The sequence below is a fragment of the Rhopalosiphum padi genome, chromosome 3 (assembly GCF_020882245.1).
Source record: "Rhopalosiphum padi isolate XX-2018 chromosome 3, ASM2088224v1, whole genome shotgun sequence".
Taxonomy (NCBI): domain Eukaryota; kingdom Metazoa; phylum Arthropoda; class Insecta; order Hemiptera; family Aphididae; genus Rhopalosiphum; species Rhopalosiphum padi.
The window spans coordinates 25,543,577-25,566,143 of record NC_083599.1 but is presented as its reverse complement, the minus strand read 5'-3'; the positions used below and the strand labels follow the sequence as shown (position 1 = coordinate 25,566,143).

Genomic DNA, 22,567 nt, shown 5'->3' with positions numbered 1-22,567 from the left:
ATACGAAAAATATTGAATTTTCAATACCCAATATGACAGCATCTTATAGTAACCTATATATTATATCAATATTAAAAAAATATTCAAAGAAAATATTATTTAGATGATTACAATTTTCACATAATTACAGTGTATATTACAAGGGTGGTATATTTTTTTGATAAAGATCTACTGAGATTATAATTTTCATTTTAAGAGTAATAAAAATAAAACTATTGTCGACAGCGGTCACTAAAATTAATTAGGATAAATACTAAATATATAACAATTAATTAATTCTAACAAAGGAGGATCGACTTTGAAATCGTTTGCAATCGAATGTTTCGCCACTTCTAGTGTATTGCATAATATTTCATCAATGATCCAAAAATTGAAAAAAAATATCTAAAATAGTAAATGATAAGTCAAAAATACGTTCCAGACGATTTTGAGTCTAATAACTAATAAGCGACTGAATAACCTTATATTCGTGAGTCTTATATAAGCGGCGTCTACTGTATAATAATATTATAACGTGCACATGATATATAAAAACAAAAATAATTTTGAGCTGTAGCAAAAAATGTTATAGTCTGTTGTGAATAACCTTTTTTTGATAAATTATCCACCAAAAAATAAATTCGAAAATGAGATTAGAATATTATAAAATTTTTAAAGTTTTGTTTTTACGGTGTTATCGTTTAAACTGATATCGAAATTATATTAACACATATCTTTAACTATAAAATTTGGACTATTCATTTTATCGATGAATGAAAAGTTGCCAATCTCTTCTTATTGTTGTCAAATTACTAGTTTTTACTTACAGATTCTTAGTGAAACGAATATATTACATTACAGGAACCTACTGATTTAATGACAATTGTGTTTAATGTTTACTTGGTTTTAAATCATGTTTCTATCTTCTAAAACGTATTTTTTTGGTAAAAAAAAGTGTTGAAAAGATTATAGATAAAATATCTATAATATGATACTTTGGGCAATTAATATTTTGAGTTTCTTAATAGATAGTCGTTTTATGTATAAAAATGTATTCCAATAACTGTAAAACATTTTTGCAGAAGGATTACAAGCAAAAAGAGAATCGTTTTTTTTAACATGACGAATATTATCAATGCGTAGGTATATAATATACATATACTTTTATGCAATATGTTATTCTACTATTTTGTTTTGTTAAATTATTATATTATTTTATTAACTGATAATTATATATTCTATGATATACCATTCCGGCGCCGCTGCAGTCGAATCCATGGTTCAGTCGCGTAAATGCATAATATAATTGTCCAAAATAGACTGTGTGCGTACGAATTATATGGACACAGTATATAACCATCAATTTAGTTGATTTAATTTACGGTCACGGACGCGCGTTCCACTGTATGGTTTTACGTTAACTTGTAAAAACTTTTTAAAATATCGACGAATATGTTTTATTAATCGATAATTTCCCATTAAACTGTGCTATTATTTTTGTACGCCAGTTGACGTTATGTATGCGCATATGTGTTGTGGCGGGATCGTAGACCTTGAGGTCATTTCAACCTTCGATCTATTGAAATTTACTGTATTACAAATATCACACGTATTTTTATTTGAGCATTATATAAACAGTCATAAAGTAATAAAATAGCATCTTATTTGTAATTCTGTTTTCAGTGTAACTTTGAGATAAAATTCAAGACGTAACGTCATAAATGTTCTTCAAAACCGGAGATGAATTATTTTTTCTCTATGGAAAACATAATAAGTACAAGTCGCGTGTTTTAGTCACATTGATTCGTAAGAAATATTGTATATATATATATATATATATGTATTAATACATTTTCTAGAAATAACTAACGAGTAAATGAATATGAGGAATAAAATACTTTTTCTGTTAAATTAAAAATATATATAATTTACTACAGTTAATACATCTATATATATATATAAACGTATTTGAAATGTTTTTTTCCAATTATGACAATATAATAACGAAATGGCAGTGAATTCAATTAATCTACTGTCAAATTTCTCCAAATATTGATTGGGCCTGCTTTGGACTTAATAAAAATATATTGTCAAAGCTGAAAGTATATTCTTTCCTCGACCCGATCAAGTATATATAATACTGCAGGTGTGGGCGATTAATGGATTGAATTAAGATATTAATATCGCATACACAGTGGGATACTATACCCTGTCAGCGTAAAATATATTCATATTATTTAACATTATAGTTTATTACATAATAAGTACACTAATATATTTCAATTTCTGAATATGTTATATGCATACTATACATATTATTTTGTAATGTTTAAAAGATTGCGATTGAATCAATTGACGATCAAGTATGGACTCTTAAGTATAAAACATAATAACATACCTTATAGGTATAATTAAAAAAAAAAAAAATATTGAAATAATTAATAGTGACAACGAGTTTCTGAAGACGTGAACCTTTTTTTATATTCATCATATCCAAATACTATAGGTGATGTATGTAGGTATGATATATATAATAGACGTAATTAACATAATATCTGTTCATTGCTAGCTATATAATTAACTTTTGCTTTGTATAAGGTAGATATATAATATTATATTTAAGCATTACTATTTGATTATCAACCGATTCAAATCGTTAGCAATCAAGTAAACGTTATATATTTTGTTACATATTGTATAAGTCAAATGTTTAAAAATTTAAAATAAGATTTCTTATAATTTGTTTGTATTAGAATAAAAAAAAAAAAAGTTTCGTGTAAACCATAATCATTTTTGTGTTTGATTAAACATCTGCATTTTGGACAAAATTTTATATTCAAATATATTATAAAAATTAGTCAAATAGTGTTTGTTGAAATTCAAAAAAAAATAGTTGCATGAACTTAAAACGTACTACTGATAATACTTAAATTTAAATTCAATTTCAATCTAAAAACGATGACATTTTAAAAATATTAACTTTTTAGTTTAATTTAAAGCTATATTCATACCGCAAACTTATTCACACCGCATTCTATACACAATACGGTCGATAGATCGGGATTGACTTACGGGTTAATATCAATAATCTATGATAAAATATTGTAATAATACTCGTTATAATTCATATACGTGATGTTTTTAGTAAAAATTAATGTATCTTATTGTATTATTAATAATAGATAAATAAATTAAAAATATCTTTTAGAAACCACTAAAATATAAAGGCTGACTCATCGTCTCCGCTCAGAATCATTTGTCATCTTAAATAAAATAATTTACCATTGAATTGAAATTTAACATGTCCACTACACTCAGTAATCTATTCAGAGACGAGGTGCACTCGAAATCTATTTAACTTCTTTCACCTTTTCTATAGCGTGTTGCCCGATGTTTTGTTGTTGTGTACTGTGACGTAAATATAAAATATATATTTCAATGTATGTATGTTAGTGTTTTATCTATAGTGTATCTCTTCCTTTTTAGATTTTTTTCTAAATACGCCTTTATTTCTACAATTTCTACAACAAATTATATAGACTGGAGAAGAAGTGGGTCGGTCCATGACGGTTATGTTGAGGCATAATGGTATGCATACGGTGTGGGTGAGTAAGAGTTAAGTTATGTGTGAAATTGAAACGAAGATCATAATATTCCATACACCTATTATCATTGATTAAACTTGATGAATTATTATTTATATCCGCAAAGTTTTTAAATCTTTAACAAATTTCGAATAAACATGTCTATACAGTTCTATACAATATTTTAATAACATTTATATGACATAATATTGTTATTAATTTCTAAGACTTATGATTCATAATAAATTTATAATTTATACATGACTAAAATTGGGTATAATACTTAAAAAATATATTTGGAACATGAATATCGTATGTAGGAAGTAACCCATTAGTAACACCTCTTTAAAACTCAAAAACTTATGAAAAAAAGTATATCAAATATTATCTATTAAAATACTTCATAAAAAATATAAGTCCAAATAATAAAATTTTATAAAAGTATATAAAATACTTTAAAAATATTTTTAGATATTAAAAAAGTTATATTTGTCTTTGAAATAATATGAAATTATAATCAATGCTAAAATATATATTGTATTTATCGATAGGATTATGATTTATGATTGACAAACATTAAAATAAAAAAATTAGCTTCAATATATACAATAAGTCAATAAAAGTATTCAGAATAAAACGTAAAATATTTTTAGAAAACATTATTCTAAAAGTATTCCGGATACTACTCTTATCTGTACACGGTGAATCGATATTAAGTGAAAAGTGAACACAGTACAATATCTGCGACTATTGTCATACACAGGCAAAGTTAAAACGATCTGTATATATATATATATATACATTTCATTTATAAATGATGTCTATTAAAAGTTGCAAGTGCATAGTAATTATTTGCATAATTCTAAAAGTTTTATTAACTTTTTTGTAGTGGTAATAAAATCAATTTCCAAGCCGTAAAAAATGAACCATTTGAATAAGAACATTAATAAAGCCAATAGATGGATCACAATAATGTATTACCAATATTCGCGTCATATATTATAATTCATAGGCGTATCATTATTGTCGTATAAAAATTGAATACCATTAAAAATACAACCACAAACACGTTTTAAAAATTTAGAGGACACCTCATAGTAGAGTTTGTGGTTTCAGTTTGTATGCTGACTAATAAAATATTACATCAAAATTGTTTTTCGTTCTAGTAAATACCCTAGTTCTAAACTTGATAATCTTTTTTTAAACTTTGTGTTGGTATTCCAAGCTCTCAAAAATGTCATTAGCTAAAAACTTTTAAGGTCCTTTTTTTAATAGATAAACATAACAAACTTTCCAAAACATGTGATATGTACTTATTAAATTCTTTTAACTCACTAATGATGATTGATGATGGAAATTACAAATGTTCAAATTATGTCCCATTATTTTTACATTTCACTTTCGTTTTAGGTAATTTAAATTTGTTTACTAATGTTAATCTGGGAAGTCCACACTATAGTCTCTAATTTTTCTATAGGTATGTAATTGTCTATTTCATCATTTTGAGTATTTTGAATGATTTTAAAATAGTGTTTATCATCAATGAAGTATGTTATAATATCTGGATTTTAAAATAAAAGCAACTGTGTTAACTGTTAACTATATGTACTAAGTTTCAGACGGAATTTAAACTTCTCATTGTAATCACTCATGAATAGTATTTCATACCTATTGACTATATTATAATGTTAGGTAATAATAATATTATACTGAGAATTTCTTTGATTCGTTGCATTTATAACAAATAACTACTAACTATACATAGTTTTGGAAACAAATTAAATAATACAATAATATACAAATACTTTGATATGAATACGTTTATGATGGTTCATTATTATATTGTTTCATTTTTTATGATGGCAGTATGTATGACGATACCACACGTCATATAGATAGCAAAAGTATATATGTAGTGCTAGCACAAACGATTTATACTCCACACGTACCTCGTCCAATATCGTTTGACATAATTGATGTACCTATACCCAAAACCTTTTTGAATCTCATATTTTTTTACCTACAATTTCTGGTGCAATTAACGTACTCGTATATCGATAATTACACTATCATTATTATTAATTTTTGTTGTTTGACAAATTATTTTTCTACAATATTGCAGCAAACAAAATCATTACTCTGAATTCTATGTACAGTTTAACATTCACGCATAAATTATGTATCGAAAATCGTATTATCTATAACCTATGGATCTTTGTTCTTGAGAACTGAATGTAAATTGTCCATCTCCACTCAATACGTAGCTTAAAGTTCATGATATCCGAGCTAAAGTTATTTTTCGTCGCAAATTTAAAGCGCATCAATATGACGTGTTTTTTTCCAGCAAATATACTTTATGTACCCAAATCCTAGTGGCATATACATAGGTTTTCCCCCATGTAGGCACTTTCCTATTCAACACCTTTCCACTACGTACCTCCTAAAGTTATTTACAAAATATATTTTAATACATTTTTTTATATTGTCATCAGTATTATGTATAAAAAAAAAAAGATATATTATTCATGAAAATTTAATTGTACTTTATATCTTTTTTTGAAATTTACAAAATTTATATTATTTTTCTACTTTTTAAGCCTACATTGCAAAATCATATATTATTTGTTTATAAAATAATTTTCTATTTCAAAAATTAGTAAAATTTAATTTCATCAAATGAAAAATACTTTTTATTATTTTGCAAAAGATATGATAACATTTATCACCCATAAAATGTCGCCTCGCCTCTATGTGTACCTAGATATAACGTGGTATGTTATTATGATAAATATTATTTTATAATAATCAAGAAAACAAAAATTATTATTCATATTTATTAAAAATTAAAAGCCCACGTGTTTAATTAATTCAAAATAAATTATTTAATATAAGCGTAAATTATGTTTCAAATACCTAATGTATTAAATATGAATGTATGTTTATAAATAATATATATAAAATAATATTGATTTATTTAGTGTCAAATCACCAATTCAATCCTGGCGGAGAATATATAATGTGTTTTTGAACATAAAGTACAAATTGATATTCAATTCACGTTATTCATGATCATAATACATTTCCTGTTTATCCAAGTGTTAATGTTTAAAAATATACCTATAATTTAAGAAGACACCAATACTTTTAATAATATTACCTGTAGGTAATAGGTATACTAAAAACGTTATGATATCACATTTAAAACTCACAAACATTTAATATAAAGCACAAAGAAAAATCAAATCATTTTCATCATAGGTATATAATAGGGTGATTCACCAAGCATGTCCATTTCCTTGTTTTCTTTACTAATGCAGTTAGTGATCGTGTCTGGTGAATCACGCTTTATATATTATATCTATGTATTCGGTATTTTTTAATATTTCTATATCAGATTCGATAATAAGAAAATTGAACTTTATTACTTCTGTCGTAGAATGAATTAATAATAATAATAATAGAATTAATAGGATTTACATAATATGCTGACCTATTTAAATTTAAATATACAAAAATATTATTTTTATCAGATTTACAACTAGTAATAGGTTATGCAGATTTGTATATTATGACATTGGACCTATGTGTATAACAACTATATGTACTGGCATTGCTATTTAAGAAATGTAATTGAAAAACGAATATATGTACTATGAAATTTATATTATACGTGAATACCTACGGGCTATGGAGAAGGCCATAATTCGTTTTTTATTGATGCGATTTGTTTTTATAAATTTGAAAATCGAAACCACTTTTAAGAGTAGCGAATGAAGCGAACTAAAGTTGTCATTATATATACGTTATATGATTAGAACATCTATATAGTATAAAATGCACTGAAATTGTATGTGAGGTGTCAGTTTTTTGTGATTAAAATCTTGGGCATAAACATCATGCATATTGTACAAAATAATTCCAAGAATTTGGCATAAATATTACAAATTGGTAAGCCCCAAGCTTAACTCAGAATTATAGATTTTTTTATAATACGATATATGTATTCACATTTTATGGTTAAACAACGCATCTTCCAAAATCTCGGTCTCTTTTTTACAATCGTGCGTGACGCACTGACGCGCGAGTCATATATGTAGGATACCTAATTGGAGTGTCCGGTTTGAATATCGTGTGCAAGTGTGCAATTAAATACATTATACAATATGCACTACGGATTCGGATAGTATTGGATTTGTTTAGGTATTGTCCAGTAATTGATGTGGTTTTAACAAAAAAAAAACCAATTGACAATTTTTTTATTATTTTCAATAGAGAGGTACCTTTAAATAATATTCTTTTGAAAAGTGTGTGGTGGTTTTTTACCATATCCACCAAAATGTCATTCTAATAACAATATTATACGAATAATTATTATTCTGCTATTTGAGTTTATAATACATTTAACACCTTTTATGGGCATTAATTTATATAATACGTATATAATAGACTACACTAATTACAATTATTTCAAGATAAGTTAAGAATAAGAATGTTTGAATTATTGTTCTCTACATCCAATAATCAGTAAAAGTGTATATATTTTTTAATAATGTCCCTTAATATTCGATATTGTTACATTATTAAAAAAAAAACAAACAAACAATACTGAGATTCACTGGTTACGATTACTGAGTCCTCGTAGAGGTAGTCAGAATCGTTTAACGAAGGATCATTTTCACATATTATAGATTCATACCAATCTTTAGACGTCATAACTCCACAACGACGAGTTAAAATATCGAATACAGGTATATACATTAGATGCTAACATAATATATAGTATTATACCATCACACAAAACACATGTCCGTATCCCGTAATACGAGTAAGTATTTTCGAGTATCCGTTTCATTGAATTAACGTATTACTAAATGATAATGACTTATGAATAATGGGTAAGTAAACAAAAATATATAAAAATATTAAAATTTAAAAGTAAAATCATATTTCATACAATTACATTCACTCGTTCAGCTTTATATTACAAATTGTTAAAAAAAAAAAAAACCAAGAGATAATAATTGATGTACGGTCAAGTGTTCTGTACATAATACTCAAATATCTGTCTAGTCTCTAGTAGGTATTAAAAAATAAATAAATGGTAGTACTTGAAACATGAAATAAAATAAATATATTTTAGTATTTGAATCAGTACGAGTTATATTAAAAACTATAAACTAATAACTATATTATATACGTTAATTTAATCAATTAGTGCAATGAAATAAATGTATTTTTCTATCTCCAAAAGTTTTCTACACAAAATGGGGATTCAGTTATTAATACATATCTACACAGTTTACTATAATAACATAAGATAATCGAATTAAAATAAGTTTTTGTTTTAAATTCTATAAATTATAATATGTACCTATTAACATGCATTAGTTTATTAGGTACCATAAAAAACTACTAACAAACCTTTTTGTAAATCTTCTTTCGATTGTATATGTGGTAAAAATTATTTAAGCCATTTATACAATAAATTTCACAATTTAAAATATTATACGATTTCTATCTTATATGAAAGTATTGACTTTTATAATTTAATATTCAACTTAAACCTTAAAAATGTCCGAGTGATAGTTGTTAAATATTAATATAAACGCATATAAAGCGTTTATATTACAATTTAAGATTTTAAATGAAATGAGTACTGCCATAGAAAAAGTTCTTCTCTTAAATTTCGGTATTGAATAATGATTTAGACAAAACATGATAACCATATCTAAGTTTCACAGCAAAGCCGCAAAGGAAACCAGCAGCATACGTTTACAATACTATTCAGAAATATAGTAAACACTAAACTGTATAGTCTTAAATAGTAATAAATGTAATGAAATATCAACAATAACGTTTCATGAGTAAAAATTTGTAAATAATTATCTTATAGTACCTATATGATATTTTATGTAATTAATATGTAAATCAAAACTTTATAGATAAACATATGCCAAATAAATTAATTGATTACATTAAATAAGAAATAAATAGTTAAAAGTTTAGGTACATTTTTTAAATTTAAATTGTTTGTCAAAAATTATTAAGAAAATATTTTAAGCCTTTTAGGTTATAGGATAACTAAACATATTAAAATTTTGAAAATTATGAATAAATAGTTTTTAGTATTATAATAGTAGTGAAAAGAAATACAACAAAGAGAACAGTCTTTACGTGTGATTGGGTTTTGTGAAAATATGAAATATGTCAAACAAAATTCAATTAGAATTTAAATTTATTAATTTTATACATGTATTATAGGGTATTATAAGGCTTAGTAATAAATATTATTATAATAATAATATTTTACTTATATACATTGTATATATTTTTATAAAATATAATTAAAAACATAATGTACGTAGATGAATGTATTGAAATAAAACATTTTATAAATGGTACTTTGGTACTCATATTCATTATATTATTTTGTTTAGTTCTTACATTAATTTCAATTGTATTTAAGTGAATCAAAGAGATACATTATTTTATATGATCTATATAAAATATGGCTAATATTTCTTACATATCGTAAGGTATTAATAAATATGGACTTATACTACTATAATATATTATATGTATATAAATATATACTAACATTTTAAGATCAAATATTGACTTTTAGGAAATATAAATCAAACTGTTAATCACTTAAAAAGTTTATTTTCTGGAAAACAGTTCATAATTTAATTTGACGTGGAAGTTCACTTTTGTGATTTTATTAAATCACTTCAACATTCGTTTGATCAAAAAAGATTTCCTCGAAACCGTTTGCAATATATTATTTGATTTGTCAAACATACACATACATTGTTAATTTGACATTATATGAAAAGTAGTCGTTACATAATGGGTTTTAAATTTATATGTATATTTTAAAAAAAATATTATTATTACAAGTATTATTATATTGTCGTGAAAAAAATTAAAATTTAGAAATATAGGTACTGAAATATATATAACCGAATCTAACCTATGGATTCATATTTGTTATTCTTCAATCGATATATTATTAATATTTGCGTATAATAACAATTTTATAATTGCTTTAACTTATCATTCTGTTGAATTTTTAATTTTAGATTCTGAACGGAGCGGTTAAAACCTAATCTATTCATCATTTTTACAATATTTGATGGTAAAGTGTTATTAACTGAAAAATGAATATCAATAATATATAGTAAGTACCTACAGAGTATATAAATATTTTTATAATGATTAAATACTAATATAATATAATACATTTAATATTTTTGGAGAAAAATAAATTAACCTACCGTAGTAGTTATAATCAAATAAATAATTTTAATAGCTATAACAAAAACATAGTATTATGAAAATATATACTTAGTGGTATATGCTTATTAGAATGAAAGCAATTATGTCTCCGTTCAGAATCGTTTATCGTAAAATATAATATGATATATATTATAAAAATCAACCAATACAGACTTACTGATTCGACACCTAATATACCTACGGAAAAGCGGTACCGACTTGCCCGCTGTCATACAATGTCATACTTTTTAATCACATATTAATTCCGTTTATTATAAGAAGTAGGTAATTAAATACGAAAAATATTAATAATGAATTTCAAATAAACGTATTACGATCAAACGATAAATGTTTTAAAGTTCCGGATTCATTAAGAATACCTTGAAAAAAACTATTATTTTAATGATATAATAATTACTAGGTAGGTACATATTTTAATATTATTATCAATTATATAATATATATATATATACATATATAATATGACGTATGTATAATACTACACGGACTGCATTCGAGAATTCAGTAACAAAATCCCATATAATGGGCATAATAGAAATGAAGCTGTATTCAACGAACGAGACGTATTAAGTCCATATTTTTGACAAGAAGTACATAGGTTTAAATAATTGCTTGTTCTTTTTTTAAAATTAATGGCTGATGGTTAAAAAGAGTAAATCACATGCACGGCGTGCTCCGCTGTCATCCGCAACGCGCGCGTGCTTACTCGGCGGCGACCGAATTAAATAGTATATTATATTATTATTATTCACACATCATCTGCGTAATTTCGAAACTCCCCGCCAAAACTTCTAAATTGCCTTTCTACCGGGAAAACAATTGACGAAGAAAAAAAACCCGTGATGTAGACAACGTCGACAGCTGCAGGATTTTCAGAAACTGCGCGTGGTTATTATATATACGTAATCGTAGAACAACGCATCGGCGCTGCAAACAGAATAATGGCGAATTTGTTATGATATTACCTATACAGATAGAAATGAAAAATATGATGATGGATAGGTGAATGTGTGTTCTGCGTTGTTCGCGATCGCAGGAGTACGCGATATTAAACCTATATATATGATATATATAATTGCAGTGCCGGAGTAAAAAGATTGAATCGAATCGAACGTTTCGGGAAAAAATGTTATTAAACTTTGAAAATAAGCAGTCATTTCGAAAATAAATATACGCGCATATCGTAGACTGTATCAAGTTCGACGTGTAAACTTAGCACACGGGTTATATACTGCAATATCATACCGAGCTAGTATACATAAACACGAATGTTCCGCAGCGTTTGCGTAATTATAATTTTTCCATCAAATATTTTTGAACAATCGAATTAAATTTATCATCGTTAACTTGACCGACATTTTTATATATTACACGGATACCTTCCAACTATATATTATTATATAAAATACTTGATTTATATTATTATATAAAAATAAAATATATGATTAATGTTGGTCGTGTTTCGACATTTCTCGAAAACGATATTATATATTATTATAAATTACAAACATCGTAGGTAGGTACCTATAGGTAATATAATATAAATAATATTACTGCAACTATTATTATAGGTACATTTATACCTACGTCTACTAAACGTCTTTATCGATTTTATATGCTTACATTAAGACATGGCCATTCATTTATAACTTTAAACGTTTTTAACATACACCCATCTAAACAACAAATTAAAAAATATAAAATTGATAAGAAAAAATGAAACCAAAAACAAAAACGTGGTAGGTATAGAAAAATCCAAATTAGAAAATAAAAAGTTATGCATTATTATACCGAATAATATGTTGTATGCTATGGATAATAATACTTAATGTGTAGTAACAGTAGTGAAAAGTTCGGTTGAGTTAGGTTGGATATATATAATAATTGTTTATAATAATTGTTTGTAATAATAATCGTTTTTGCGAAATCCTCGATATATCGGCGATGGAGAACAAAATGTCTAGGCGCTTATAGGTGATTATTAAATAATTATAATAAATTACGATTGAAATACGGACGAAAAAAATAATGCGATTGCCCAACATTACACATATATACATTATAATAATATAAAATCGTAGGTATATTTTATACTCACTGTAATAGTGTAGTCTTGTGAAATTGTGCGTATGGTATTATACGATACCGGCGCGCTCAAACATCTAACGGCTTTTCGAAAAGTTCGTAATAATGTTTTTCTTGCGCTGTACAATCTTGTCGCCTTATTCGAGAGTGTTTTTTCTTCCGTCGCGCGGTCAAACCTATGCGTCATATATAGGCACACTCGGCGGGTAGGAAAAAAAAACGTAAAACGTATAAAAAATTAATTTCTAATGATTGAAAAAATTAAATAATAACTCTATACGTGTATATCGCAAAACTGTGTTACATGTGATATCGTCGGCCGGCACTCGGTCTCGCGGGGAACCGTTTGAACGCGTGAAATCGTTATTTTTTTTATTTTTTTTCGTTTTTTTGTTTTGACGGGTACTTCGCAACTCGGCCGCCAAAATTTCGATAAAATACCGAAAGATAAGCCGACGACGAAACGCGAAAAAAACAACTGATATAGGTACAATAATCGACGACCACGACAAAAACAAAAACAATATAATAACAACAACGACGACGAAAAATATTAAATAATAATAACAATAATGAGATATTATTATATTATATTATACACTATTATATTAAAATAATAATATATTATTATTATATAATATCTATTTGTATTTTATTATTTTTGTATAATATTATTATTATAACACACGGGTATAATATTATTATTATTACTATTATCACACAGGTATAATATTATAATACTGCACTCGCCAAGAGCGGTAAAAAGCGCGCGCGGCGACCAGACGACGACGACGACGGTTGTACGACAACGACGGCGACGGTGACACGGCCAAGAGCAAGTCGGCGCACGGCGCGCGCAGTGACGGCGACGTGACGGCAATGTGTTCGGTCAGCCGATTGAGAGGGAAAAAAAAATAAAAAAAGAAAAAAATATTGCGCCACCGCCGCCGCGGCCGACTGTGAAAACCACCCCCCCAAAATCCGATCGCGTCTCACTCGGACGGCAGTGGCAGCCTACCTTGGAACGCGTATAATAATAATAATAATGATATTAATAATATATAATATTATTATTATACCTCTACCTGACTATTATTATTATTATTACAATATATCTCTATTACGCACGCGCGCGTACATGAGATACGTAATTTTTTATTAGAATATTATAATTATTGTATGTGGTGGTGTGTGCAACTGTGCAAGAGTTTAACGAGAGTAATAATATTATAATATATATCTACGTATACAAATTATTATTGTGATGTGGTGACGACGACGGTGGAGATTAAACCGAAATCATATTTTATTTTACTGCATATTATTTGTCATATAAATATTTAATATATTTATTTATATATAATATATATATTATGTAAACCTATTAAATATTTTTATTAGTATTATTATTTTATATCTATTATTTTCATCGATAAACAGGAGTCTCTATTACATTTTATAAACGATTTTTTTTTTTTATTTATTATAATAGGTGTTTTGATTTTTTTTCATGACGAAAAAGATGCGCGTACAATTATTCAGGTATATAGTCAGCTATATATAAGAAAGCGGTTCTCTCATCCATTTTATATTCACGTACCACCTACACAGTTTGAAAACGACGTTGACGTACCACTACCGTGGTATTTTTATTTATTTTTTTTTGATTATCCTAAAACCAAATAATATTTAATATTAACAAATTTTCATTTCAAATGTTTTTTATAAAGAGAGATTTTCTTCGCGTATTTATAGTTTCCGCGTAACACTGCAGGCTAAGAAACTCTGGTCCAAGATACGTATTCTGCAGAAAAATTTACCGGTGGTGTTACTTAGTTTGCTTCACTAGAGAATTAAAATTCTTAATAAAATGTATAGCCGTATTGTAGGCCAACATAAATTACAATCAATCTATTCATTGCTAAAACCATAACACATTTACTCACTATAAAATTATATAGGCGAGTGCAGGTGATCGTTTAAAAATGACGTACCTATTTTTTTTAATAGTTTTGAGTAGTGGGAAATGATTTTTTTTTTTTTAAATAAAAGGAAAACAATTGTTGTAAAATTTAATTTCGATTTAACAAATTGTACGTAGATACGGTTATGATAGTACGTTATCATCAATAAATCCATAGTACGAGTACCCATATCATTGTCATCGTATTATAAAATAATTGCATGTAATTGTTTGGTAACATTATTCTTAGTTTTATTGAAATATCTATTAATTATTATTAGATACTATGGTGTACATTGTCCACTTATATATATATAATGTATTATATGTTCTAAAGTGTTGAATCAATACATTCTATCTATGTGGGAGGAAGTGACTGTTGAACGTTTCTCTCCAGGTCCTTAATTTTGAATTTATGGCAGTATATACACCGCTGCTGGTTCATGCGCAATTACTTACGCAAACAAGCAGAAGTGATTCGTGTTATATTTTAATTCAATATAAAGTTTTCTTTAACTTAACTTAAAATTAAAAAAAAAATTATTATTCGAGATCGTGTAGACAATTACAGTAAGAATTAACTGCTATAGTTCATTGTTTTCCGATCTGAGAAGGCGTTAATAATTTCCAAGTGGCGGGGAGGGCGCGATATTTAACTTAATTAAAAATAATTATAAGGTAAAAATCAAAGGGATCGAAATAATACACAATTTCGCACTCGTATTAAAATATTTTAAATGCTGGGAAAGAGTGAGTTTTGAAAAATTTATAAAAAGTATTTTTAGAGTAATAAAAATGATTGGGAACCTCAACTATACAATACGTATATTTTTCTATATACTTGTATAATATAATGTACTGTATGCATAATATATATATATATATATATTTTTTTTTTGGTTTGACTGATGACTGTAGAAATGCTAGACCGAGGTCATTACCTTTCCGAGACTATATTTATGTATAGACTATCGGTATGCTGAAAACAATTTTCCTGAACAGGTTCTCGCAAAACAATACTAGTTTCTAGGAACAAACTAAGAAAGGATTAATAAAATTCTGAAACGATACAAATTATAATATTATTATTTATGACGATAGGGATTGGATTTGTACATACGCATTGTCATACTTTTACTGGTCAATTATACGCTGAGTAAGCACAAAATATGCGTGATTAAAAATACGAATTATCTTAGAGCATATTTCAACATTTAACAGCTTTTAGATCTCATTTTACAATTTTAAGGTCACATCTCGTTTTTTTTTTTTTAAGGCATATATTATTGCATATAAATATAAAAATGTTAATGACTGTAGCAAATTTCTGCAGATGCAAAAAAAGGAAAAATCAAAGTCTATCATCTACGCATAACTGGAAATCTATAGCTGATTCTACTAGTGTTGATGTCAATGTTATCCACAGTTGTGTGTTAATTTCGAGTTCGGAGAAACTTGGTGTTAGTTTTACACTAAGCGATAGTTAAAATAATACTCGTAATTATTCATCGGTGTAGTATACTAGTAAAATTCATAATAATGATTAATGATTAATACAACAGTACAACACTAGTTTATTTTAAAATAAGTTTCATAGGTACTAATTTTATTTAAACAAATAACAAATAAAACTATGTCAATATAATATAACTGATGGTGTTCAATAAAATTTTTTTGTTGAAAAAAAAATTGAAAATATTAAAGAAGTATATAATCAATTAATACCAAATAAAATTATTCCTTAGTTTGTATATTATTTCTTTGGAAGTACTCCAAGACTCAAAATTAGCACCTAAAAGAATCCAAATGGTATAATTTGTAATATTTACATAATTATTCAATGTTAATAACTAATAAATATCGTGTTTTTAGATTGTTCAAATTCATTATTTTAGCATTTTATGTTTTGAAATATTTTCTTTTAGATTAATTTTAAAATGGTTTGATAATAATAATAATTACCACACTTAATATTATTAATACAATTATGCCTGTTGAAATCAAGTATGGAATATCATACAAAAAGAGGCTTTTCTTACTTGAATAAATTAATTATAATTCCAGAGAGTTCTTGAATACCACGATCGCGGAATTGAAAGTTTACGGAAAATCAAAAATTGGCTTAGCACTATTATGTTAGAACAACGGTTAGGTACACTTTACAAAGAAGAAAAATAATTCTGAAATGAATAATAACAAATATTGGAACCTAAACATAATGTATTAATTATTACTTTTTTATTGTTACCTGTTTAATATAATATGTACCTACTTGAAATATAAAGAAAACTAAACCAAAAAAGTTATTAAAAAATAAAAAAACAAATACTTAATTTCTTTTAAAGAAACATGTGATAAGAATTAATTGGTTGGTTAGTATAAGTTAATTATATATACATATCTATATATTAGGAATATGCCATATTATATAAATATGTATAAGGATATTATAATATATTATATATTTAATCGTTATGGTCAGATCCACTGGTAATAAATTGGTATAATATTCACGAGTACGTGTGTACAGCCACGTAATAGGTACATAATATAAATATTTAATATCGTCACTGTATTATTATAATATTATGTGTAGGTTCTATATAAAAGATACATGACTGGTACATGTATAAGTCAGCTAAATATGTTTACCGTACTCAGCGCAAACGATTATAATATAATGTATATTGTATATGTTGTATTCAATATTCATATTATACAGGATGAGCTACATGCTACATATGCTTACTCTCATTTTATTTTTAAATAATGTGTTTATTCTGATTTTTAAATTTTTTTAAATACGAAAGTACTATAATTTAAAACACTTCGATATCTATACCATTTAAGCAGGTATGTCCTATGTGGCGTATTACATAACTTCTTCTTTTTCAATAAAAAAATTACCCTTTCTCCTAAATATGTTATTAATCAGATGATTTTTTTGTTATGTTGATGTATCTAAATCGATATTGGAAATAGTATAGTTTTTTAATCACGTATATTTTAAAATTGAATCTATGTACCAATATCTTATAATAGTTTCATTTATATATGATGTATAACATGCAATATGCGTATAGATTATTATTACTGTAAATTTATAATTAAACAGAGCAATGCTTCTCTAAATATTTTGTAAACGAATTAGAAAAATAGAATTTTAGGTTTGTAAGAGTTATTTGAATTTATTCAGAAAAATGTAATACACTAATACCTGAAGTGTTTAATAACTAGAAAAATAATACATGACTTTATATGTGTTTAGAGATTATTATTTGATCGTGAAGTTAATCCTTTCAATTTTGAAAAATTAATTTAAATCAGTACATAAATACTAAGCAAATTAATTGTAAATAAAAGCAAATCACGTGCAAAACCGTAAATTAATTTGTACATTTATTGTATTGAGAAGGGCAACTTCATCGACTACTTTTTCCGATCTGTACCAAACCGACGTTAATATATTTAGCAAATAATTGCAAACCACTTTTTGGAATTTACAATAATCATCTACAAAAATAAATTCACTAAAACTGAAATTTTTATTTAAAAATTCTAAACTTTATTTCCAAATTCATTATCGGAGGTTCACATGAAAGTTGTACATAAATCGAATAAAATATTTAATTACAATTAAAACATGTACCAATTTGTTGTAGGTTTTTTTAATTATAAAGTGTTGTCATTTAAATAGAAATTATAATAATTCCATGATTTAAAAACTTCTTTGAAAATTATGATTACTAGGTAAGTAAGTAGGTGTATTTTAATAGTAGATATTTTAATTGATAATTATTTTCTTAATTTTAAAATTATACAGAAATATTGAACTCAAAAACCAAAGTAACCAAAGTAAAATTATAGTTTTATGTTGTCCCACTCCACCATATATAGTTATCAAAACGATATTATTATTATGGTAATCTGCGGACATGACATAATATTATTTGTATTTTATCATTTCTAAGTGTAATATATATGTGGTTGTGTCTGTGGCGTTTCGATTTAATTATAGCTACAGGTATATAAACTTGAAAAATAACCGTTAAATATACATATACCTACAGGTACAGTCGATCTATATTCATTGTAAGTATATAAATTAAATTATATGAAACAGAAATAATACATAGTTATACATTTTAATCAGGAGAAGTAGGTATATCTATGAACCTACTATGACGCAACCTTCGTCCGCTTTGATTTTTATTTGAAAATGTAATACTTGTTTTTTAACTAAAGTATTGTGAAAGCACAAAATTGAATAATTTGATGACAATAAGAATCAGCGAACTGATGAACCGCACAAATAAATATGATGTATATACTGATAACTTATATTATAGAATATAGGGTATAAATACCATTTCCTAACTCTTAAAATCAAAACAGTATTTAGTTATTCCATTTATAAATAACTAATTTCAGTATCTAAATTAATATAATATCTTTTTATGGTCTTGATGAAATGTCCGTAGTGATAATATTATTATTTATTTATTTGCAAGGTTAAGAATTTTGATTACCCCGAAATTTGAAGTATAGAAATTTATTAAATAGATATCAAATAGAAAGATAATAAAAGCAATATAATGTTAACCAACATTTTAGCTTATAAGTCGTTATGTGTACCTAATACCATAAAAATTGAAATAATATTAAGTAATTAATAATTATAATCATCATATACGGTATTGAAATTATACGAGTTAAATGAAAAATGTATATAATGAGTTGATTGCAACGAATATGTTAAAACCTAAAAATATTATAAAATTAAATTTATTACCGGACTTACACCAGGCGCCTTCAAACGGCAACACTTTTACTTCTTCAAAAATCAGCGACCAATATAGGAGTAAGAAGACAAAATAGGAACATTTCGAGGACATTGTCTAAATTGGTGACGCAATATATATATATATATATGAGTTTCTTTAATAAGCTCTATTTCACCAGCACTGTTACTTTTGAATTTCAACACCAAACTTTGACAGCTAGTATAGTAGGTGATGTTATATGTACAATCCAAAATGTGGTACACCGCGAAAACGAAAAAACAGAGTTTCTTCTGTGCAGTTGTTGGCGATACATTTTCTCAGCACTCCCTTTTATCAAATGTCGATAAAATACGACTTTCATTGGTGCAGTAATATGTGCTTTTTGTCGTTCACCACACGCAGTTGGAAAAAGAAGTAGATGATGTGTTGTACAATAAATAGCATAATATATATTACATCGTCAATGTTTATTATTTTTTTTGTAATAGAAGAGTAGCAGTGCTGGTGAAATGAAAATCATATACAGTGTACATGTACATATAGGGTTTCTGTTTTGTTCTCGGTTTCGACCACTTTTGGATACTCAATGTAAATGCATATAGACGCTACAATTTAAACTCGAAAATATATATATTTTTAACTAATTTATTTATTTTTGTTGTCACCAATCAAAACTAAAATCATAGTCATCACTTACGTATATTCCCTATGTAATTAACCGCTTTGGCAATAGCCAGACCTACAAATTTAAATTGACTCAAAATTAATTTTTAGAGTTCTTTTTTGTATAAAACTAATTGTGTTATAGGCAAATCAGTATTATGTGTAATTATTTTAGGAAGATTAATTTTACCTCTACAATCAGTTAGCACTTGTCATTATCGTTTTCGCTTAACACGAGATACCTATTTAATATTTTTATTTTTAATAAACGTTTTATTGAGTAACTGAAACAAACATCTTCAAATAAAATAAAATTAATGATGTGGACATTTATCATAATCAACTATTAAAGAGTTAACTTTTCAAGCTTTTTTACTAGCCAATTCATTTTATATTCATTTGACTAAATGTATCCATTATAACAACATGGATTTTTCAAGTAAAAATGAAAAATATATTTTTAAGTTAAAATAATATATAATATCTAACTTCTGTAGTTAAAATTATGTTTTTAGTTATATAGTTGGCACAAATATGTAATTATTAAACCACTTAAGTGCTATATCACTTTAGCTAGAGTACAGCAATAGTATAGAATAATATTGAATGTATTGTTAACGAAATATTTAGTAAAAAAAAGCAACACTGAAATATAATAAAATAAATAAAACATGTGACCCATACGGAAAATAAAACTAATAAAATTAACCTACTTTTGAGTTAAGTTAGTATTTTTCTCTGTATTAATTTTAAACTTTTCTTGTTAAATATACATTGTTTTTTAGACAATTATTATAACTATTATAGCTTAATTTTCTTAACGTCGACCCAACAAACTCAAGTTAAATTATTTTTTTTTAACTTAGATACTCACCTTCGTATATTATTATCATAATGCATACGTGTAAAACGTATATGATTTCAGTACCTTACAGCAGTGCTTCTCAAATTTTTTTGTCACGGGCCCCCCTAAATTTAATGTAAAACTGTCAAGGCCCCCTAAATCAAAACCGTAAGGCTTACAGTATACATAATGCGAGTACATACATTTTGGCGGTTTCCGAGCGTGTACGTTCTTCTACGGCGCGCAAATGATAATTATTATATATCTAAGTCGTTAAAATAATGTCGCGACCGAACGAAATAACTATATATACTATATTATATTATTATGGTATCTTTCACAGTTATTGTTTCATTCAACCAGTGTAGTGTGCCGCAGTAATGGCAATAATTATGTTTTATCGTCGAGCAGCAGCCTGTGGTACGTATTATATACGAACAGCAGTAGTTGGGATTTTTCACAGGTAGTACATTATAAATTAGATCATAAATTCCGAAGGAAAAAGTAAAATATTTTTAACATCACTAGTCCACAATAAGGCAGCTCCGGCGTCCGGCTGCACATACATAAATACACGCCACATCGCTTATTGTAGTAGGTCAAGTAAGTACATGCAAAATAATTTGAATGATCTGGTGTTTTAAACAACACAAAGTTCAGATTTCGTTACTCGCATATAATCTATTGTTATAGGTGTGCGATATAGTGCTGGGATGGGTCGAACTTCAATTTTCCCGATTTCGAATTCAAACATGGTTTTTATCTCGAATTATTCAACATCAAACTGAAATCTTTTTTTTTATTCGGATTTTTTTCGAACTTTTCTTACATTATGAACTTCAAAACTTTAATCAGATAACGGACACGATTATGAAATCACGAAAAACTTTAAAGGGCCATATGGGAAATACGGGAAATAAAATAAATATTCTATTGGGTACGGACATTTATATTTTATATTCCATAACACAATTACAAAAACTTCATTTTTCTAAAACCATTCAAAATGTTCGAAGTCGAAAAATTCGATTTCGATTGATAATTTCCAACGACGTTCGAATTTATTAAAGTTCGTAGTGTTTGGGAGTTCAATTATTTCGAGAACCTATCCCTTGAGTATGTATATAATATATATGTGTGTGTAAATATTAAATTTAAAAAAACGTCGCACGTCGGTGTCAGATCTTAAAAAAGTAATAATAACATTTAGACGGAAAAATATTAGGATAGTTAAATAAAAAACGAATAATTTTGAATACCTACCATTGAAAAAAATATATCAAAAATGACAAAAGTAAACAAAATCTAAGATTAATAATAAACAACAAATGTATAATAATAAGCAAATTAAAAAAATAATGACTTA

General features: G+C 26.2%; 1 protein-coding gene across 1 annotated transcript in view; it reads right to left on the bottom strand.

Annotated features, from left to right (window-relative positions):
- Positions 1–13,833, bottom strand: part of LOC132924145 (uncharacterized) — a 74,607-nt gene extending 60,774 nt beyond the window's left edge. The window contains exon 1 of the mRNA XM_060988270.1: positions 12,961–13,833. The gene's annotated coding sequence lies outside the window, so the exon portion shown is untranslated. The remainder of the gene's footprint in view (positions 1–12,960) is intronic.
- Positions 13,834–22,567: the final 8,734 nt, after the last annotated feature.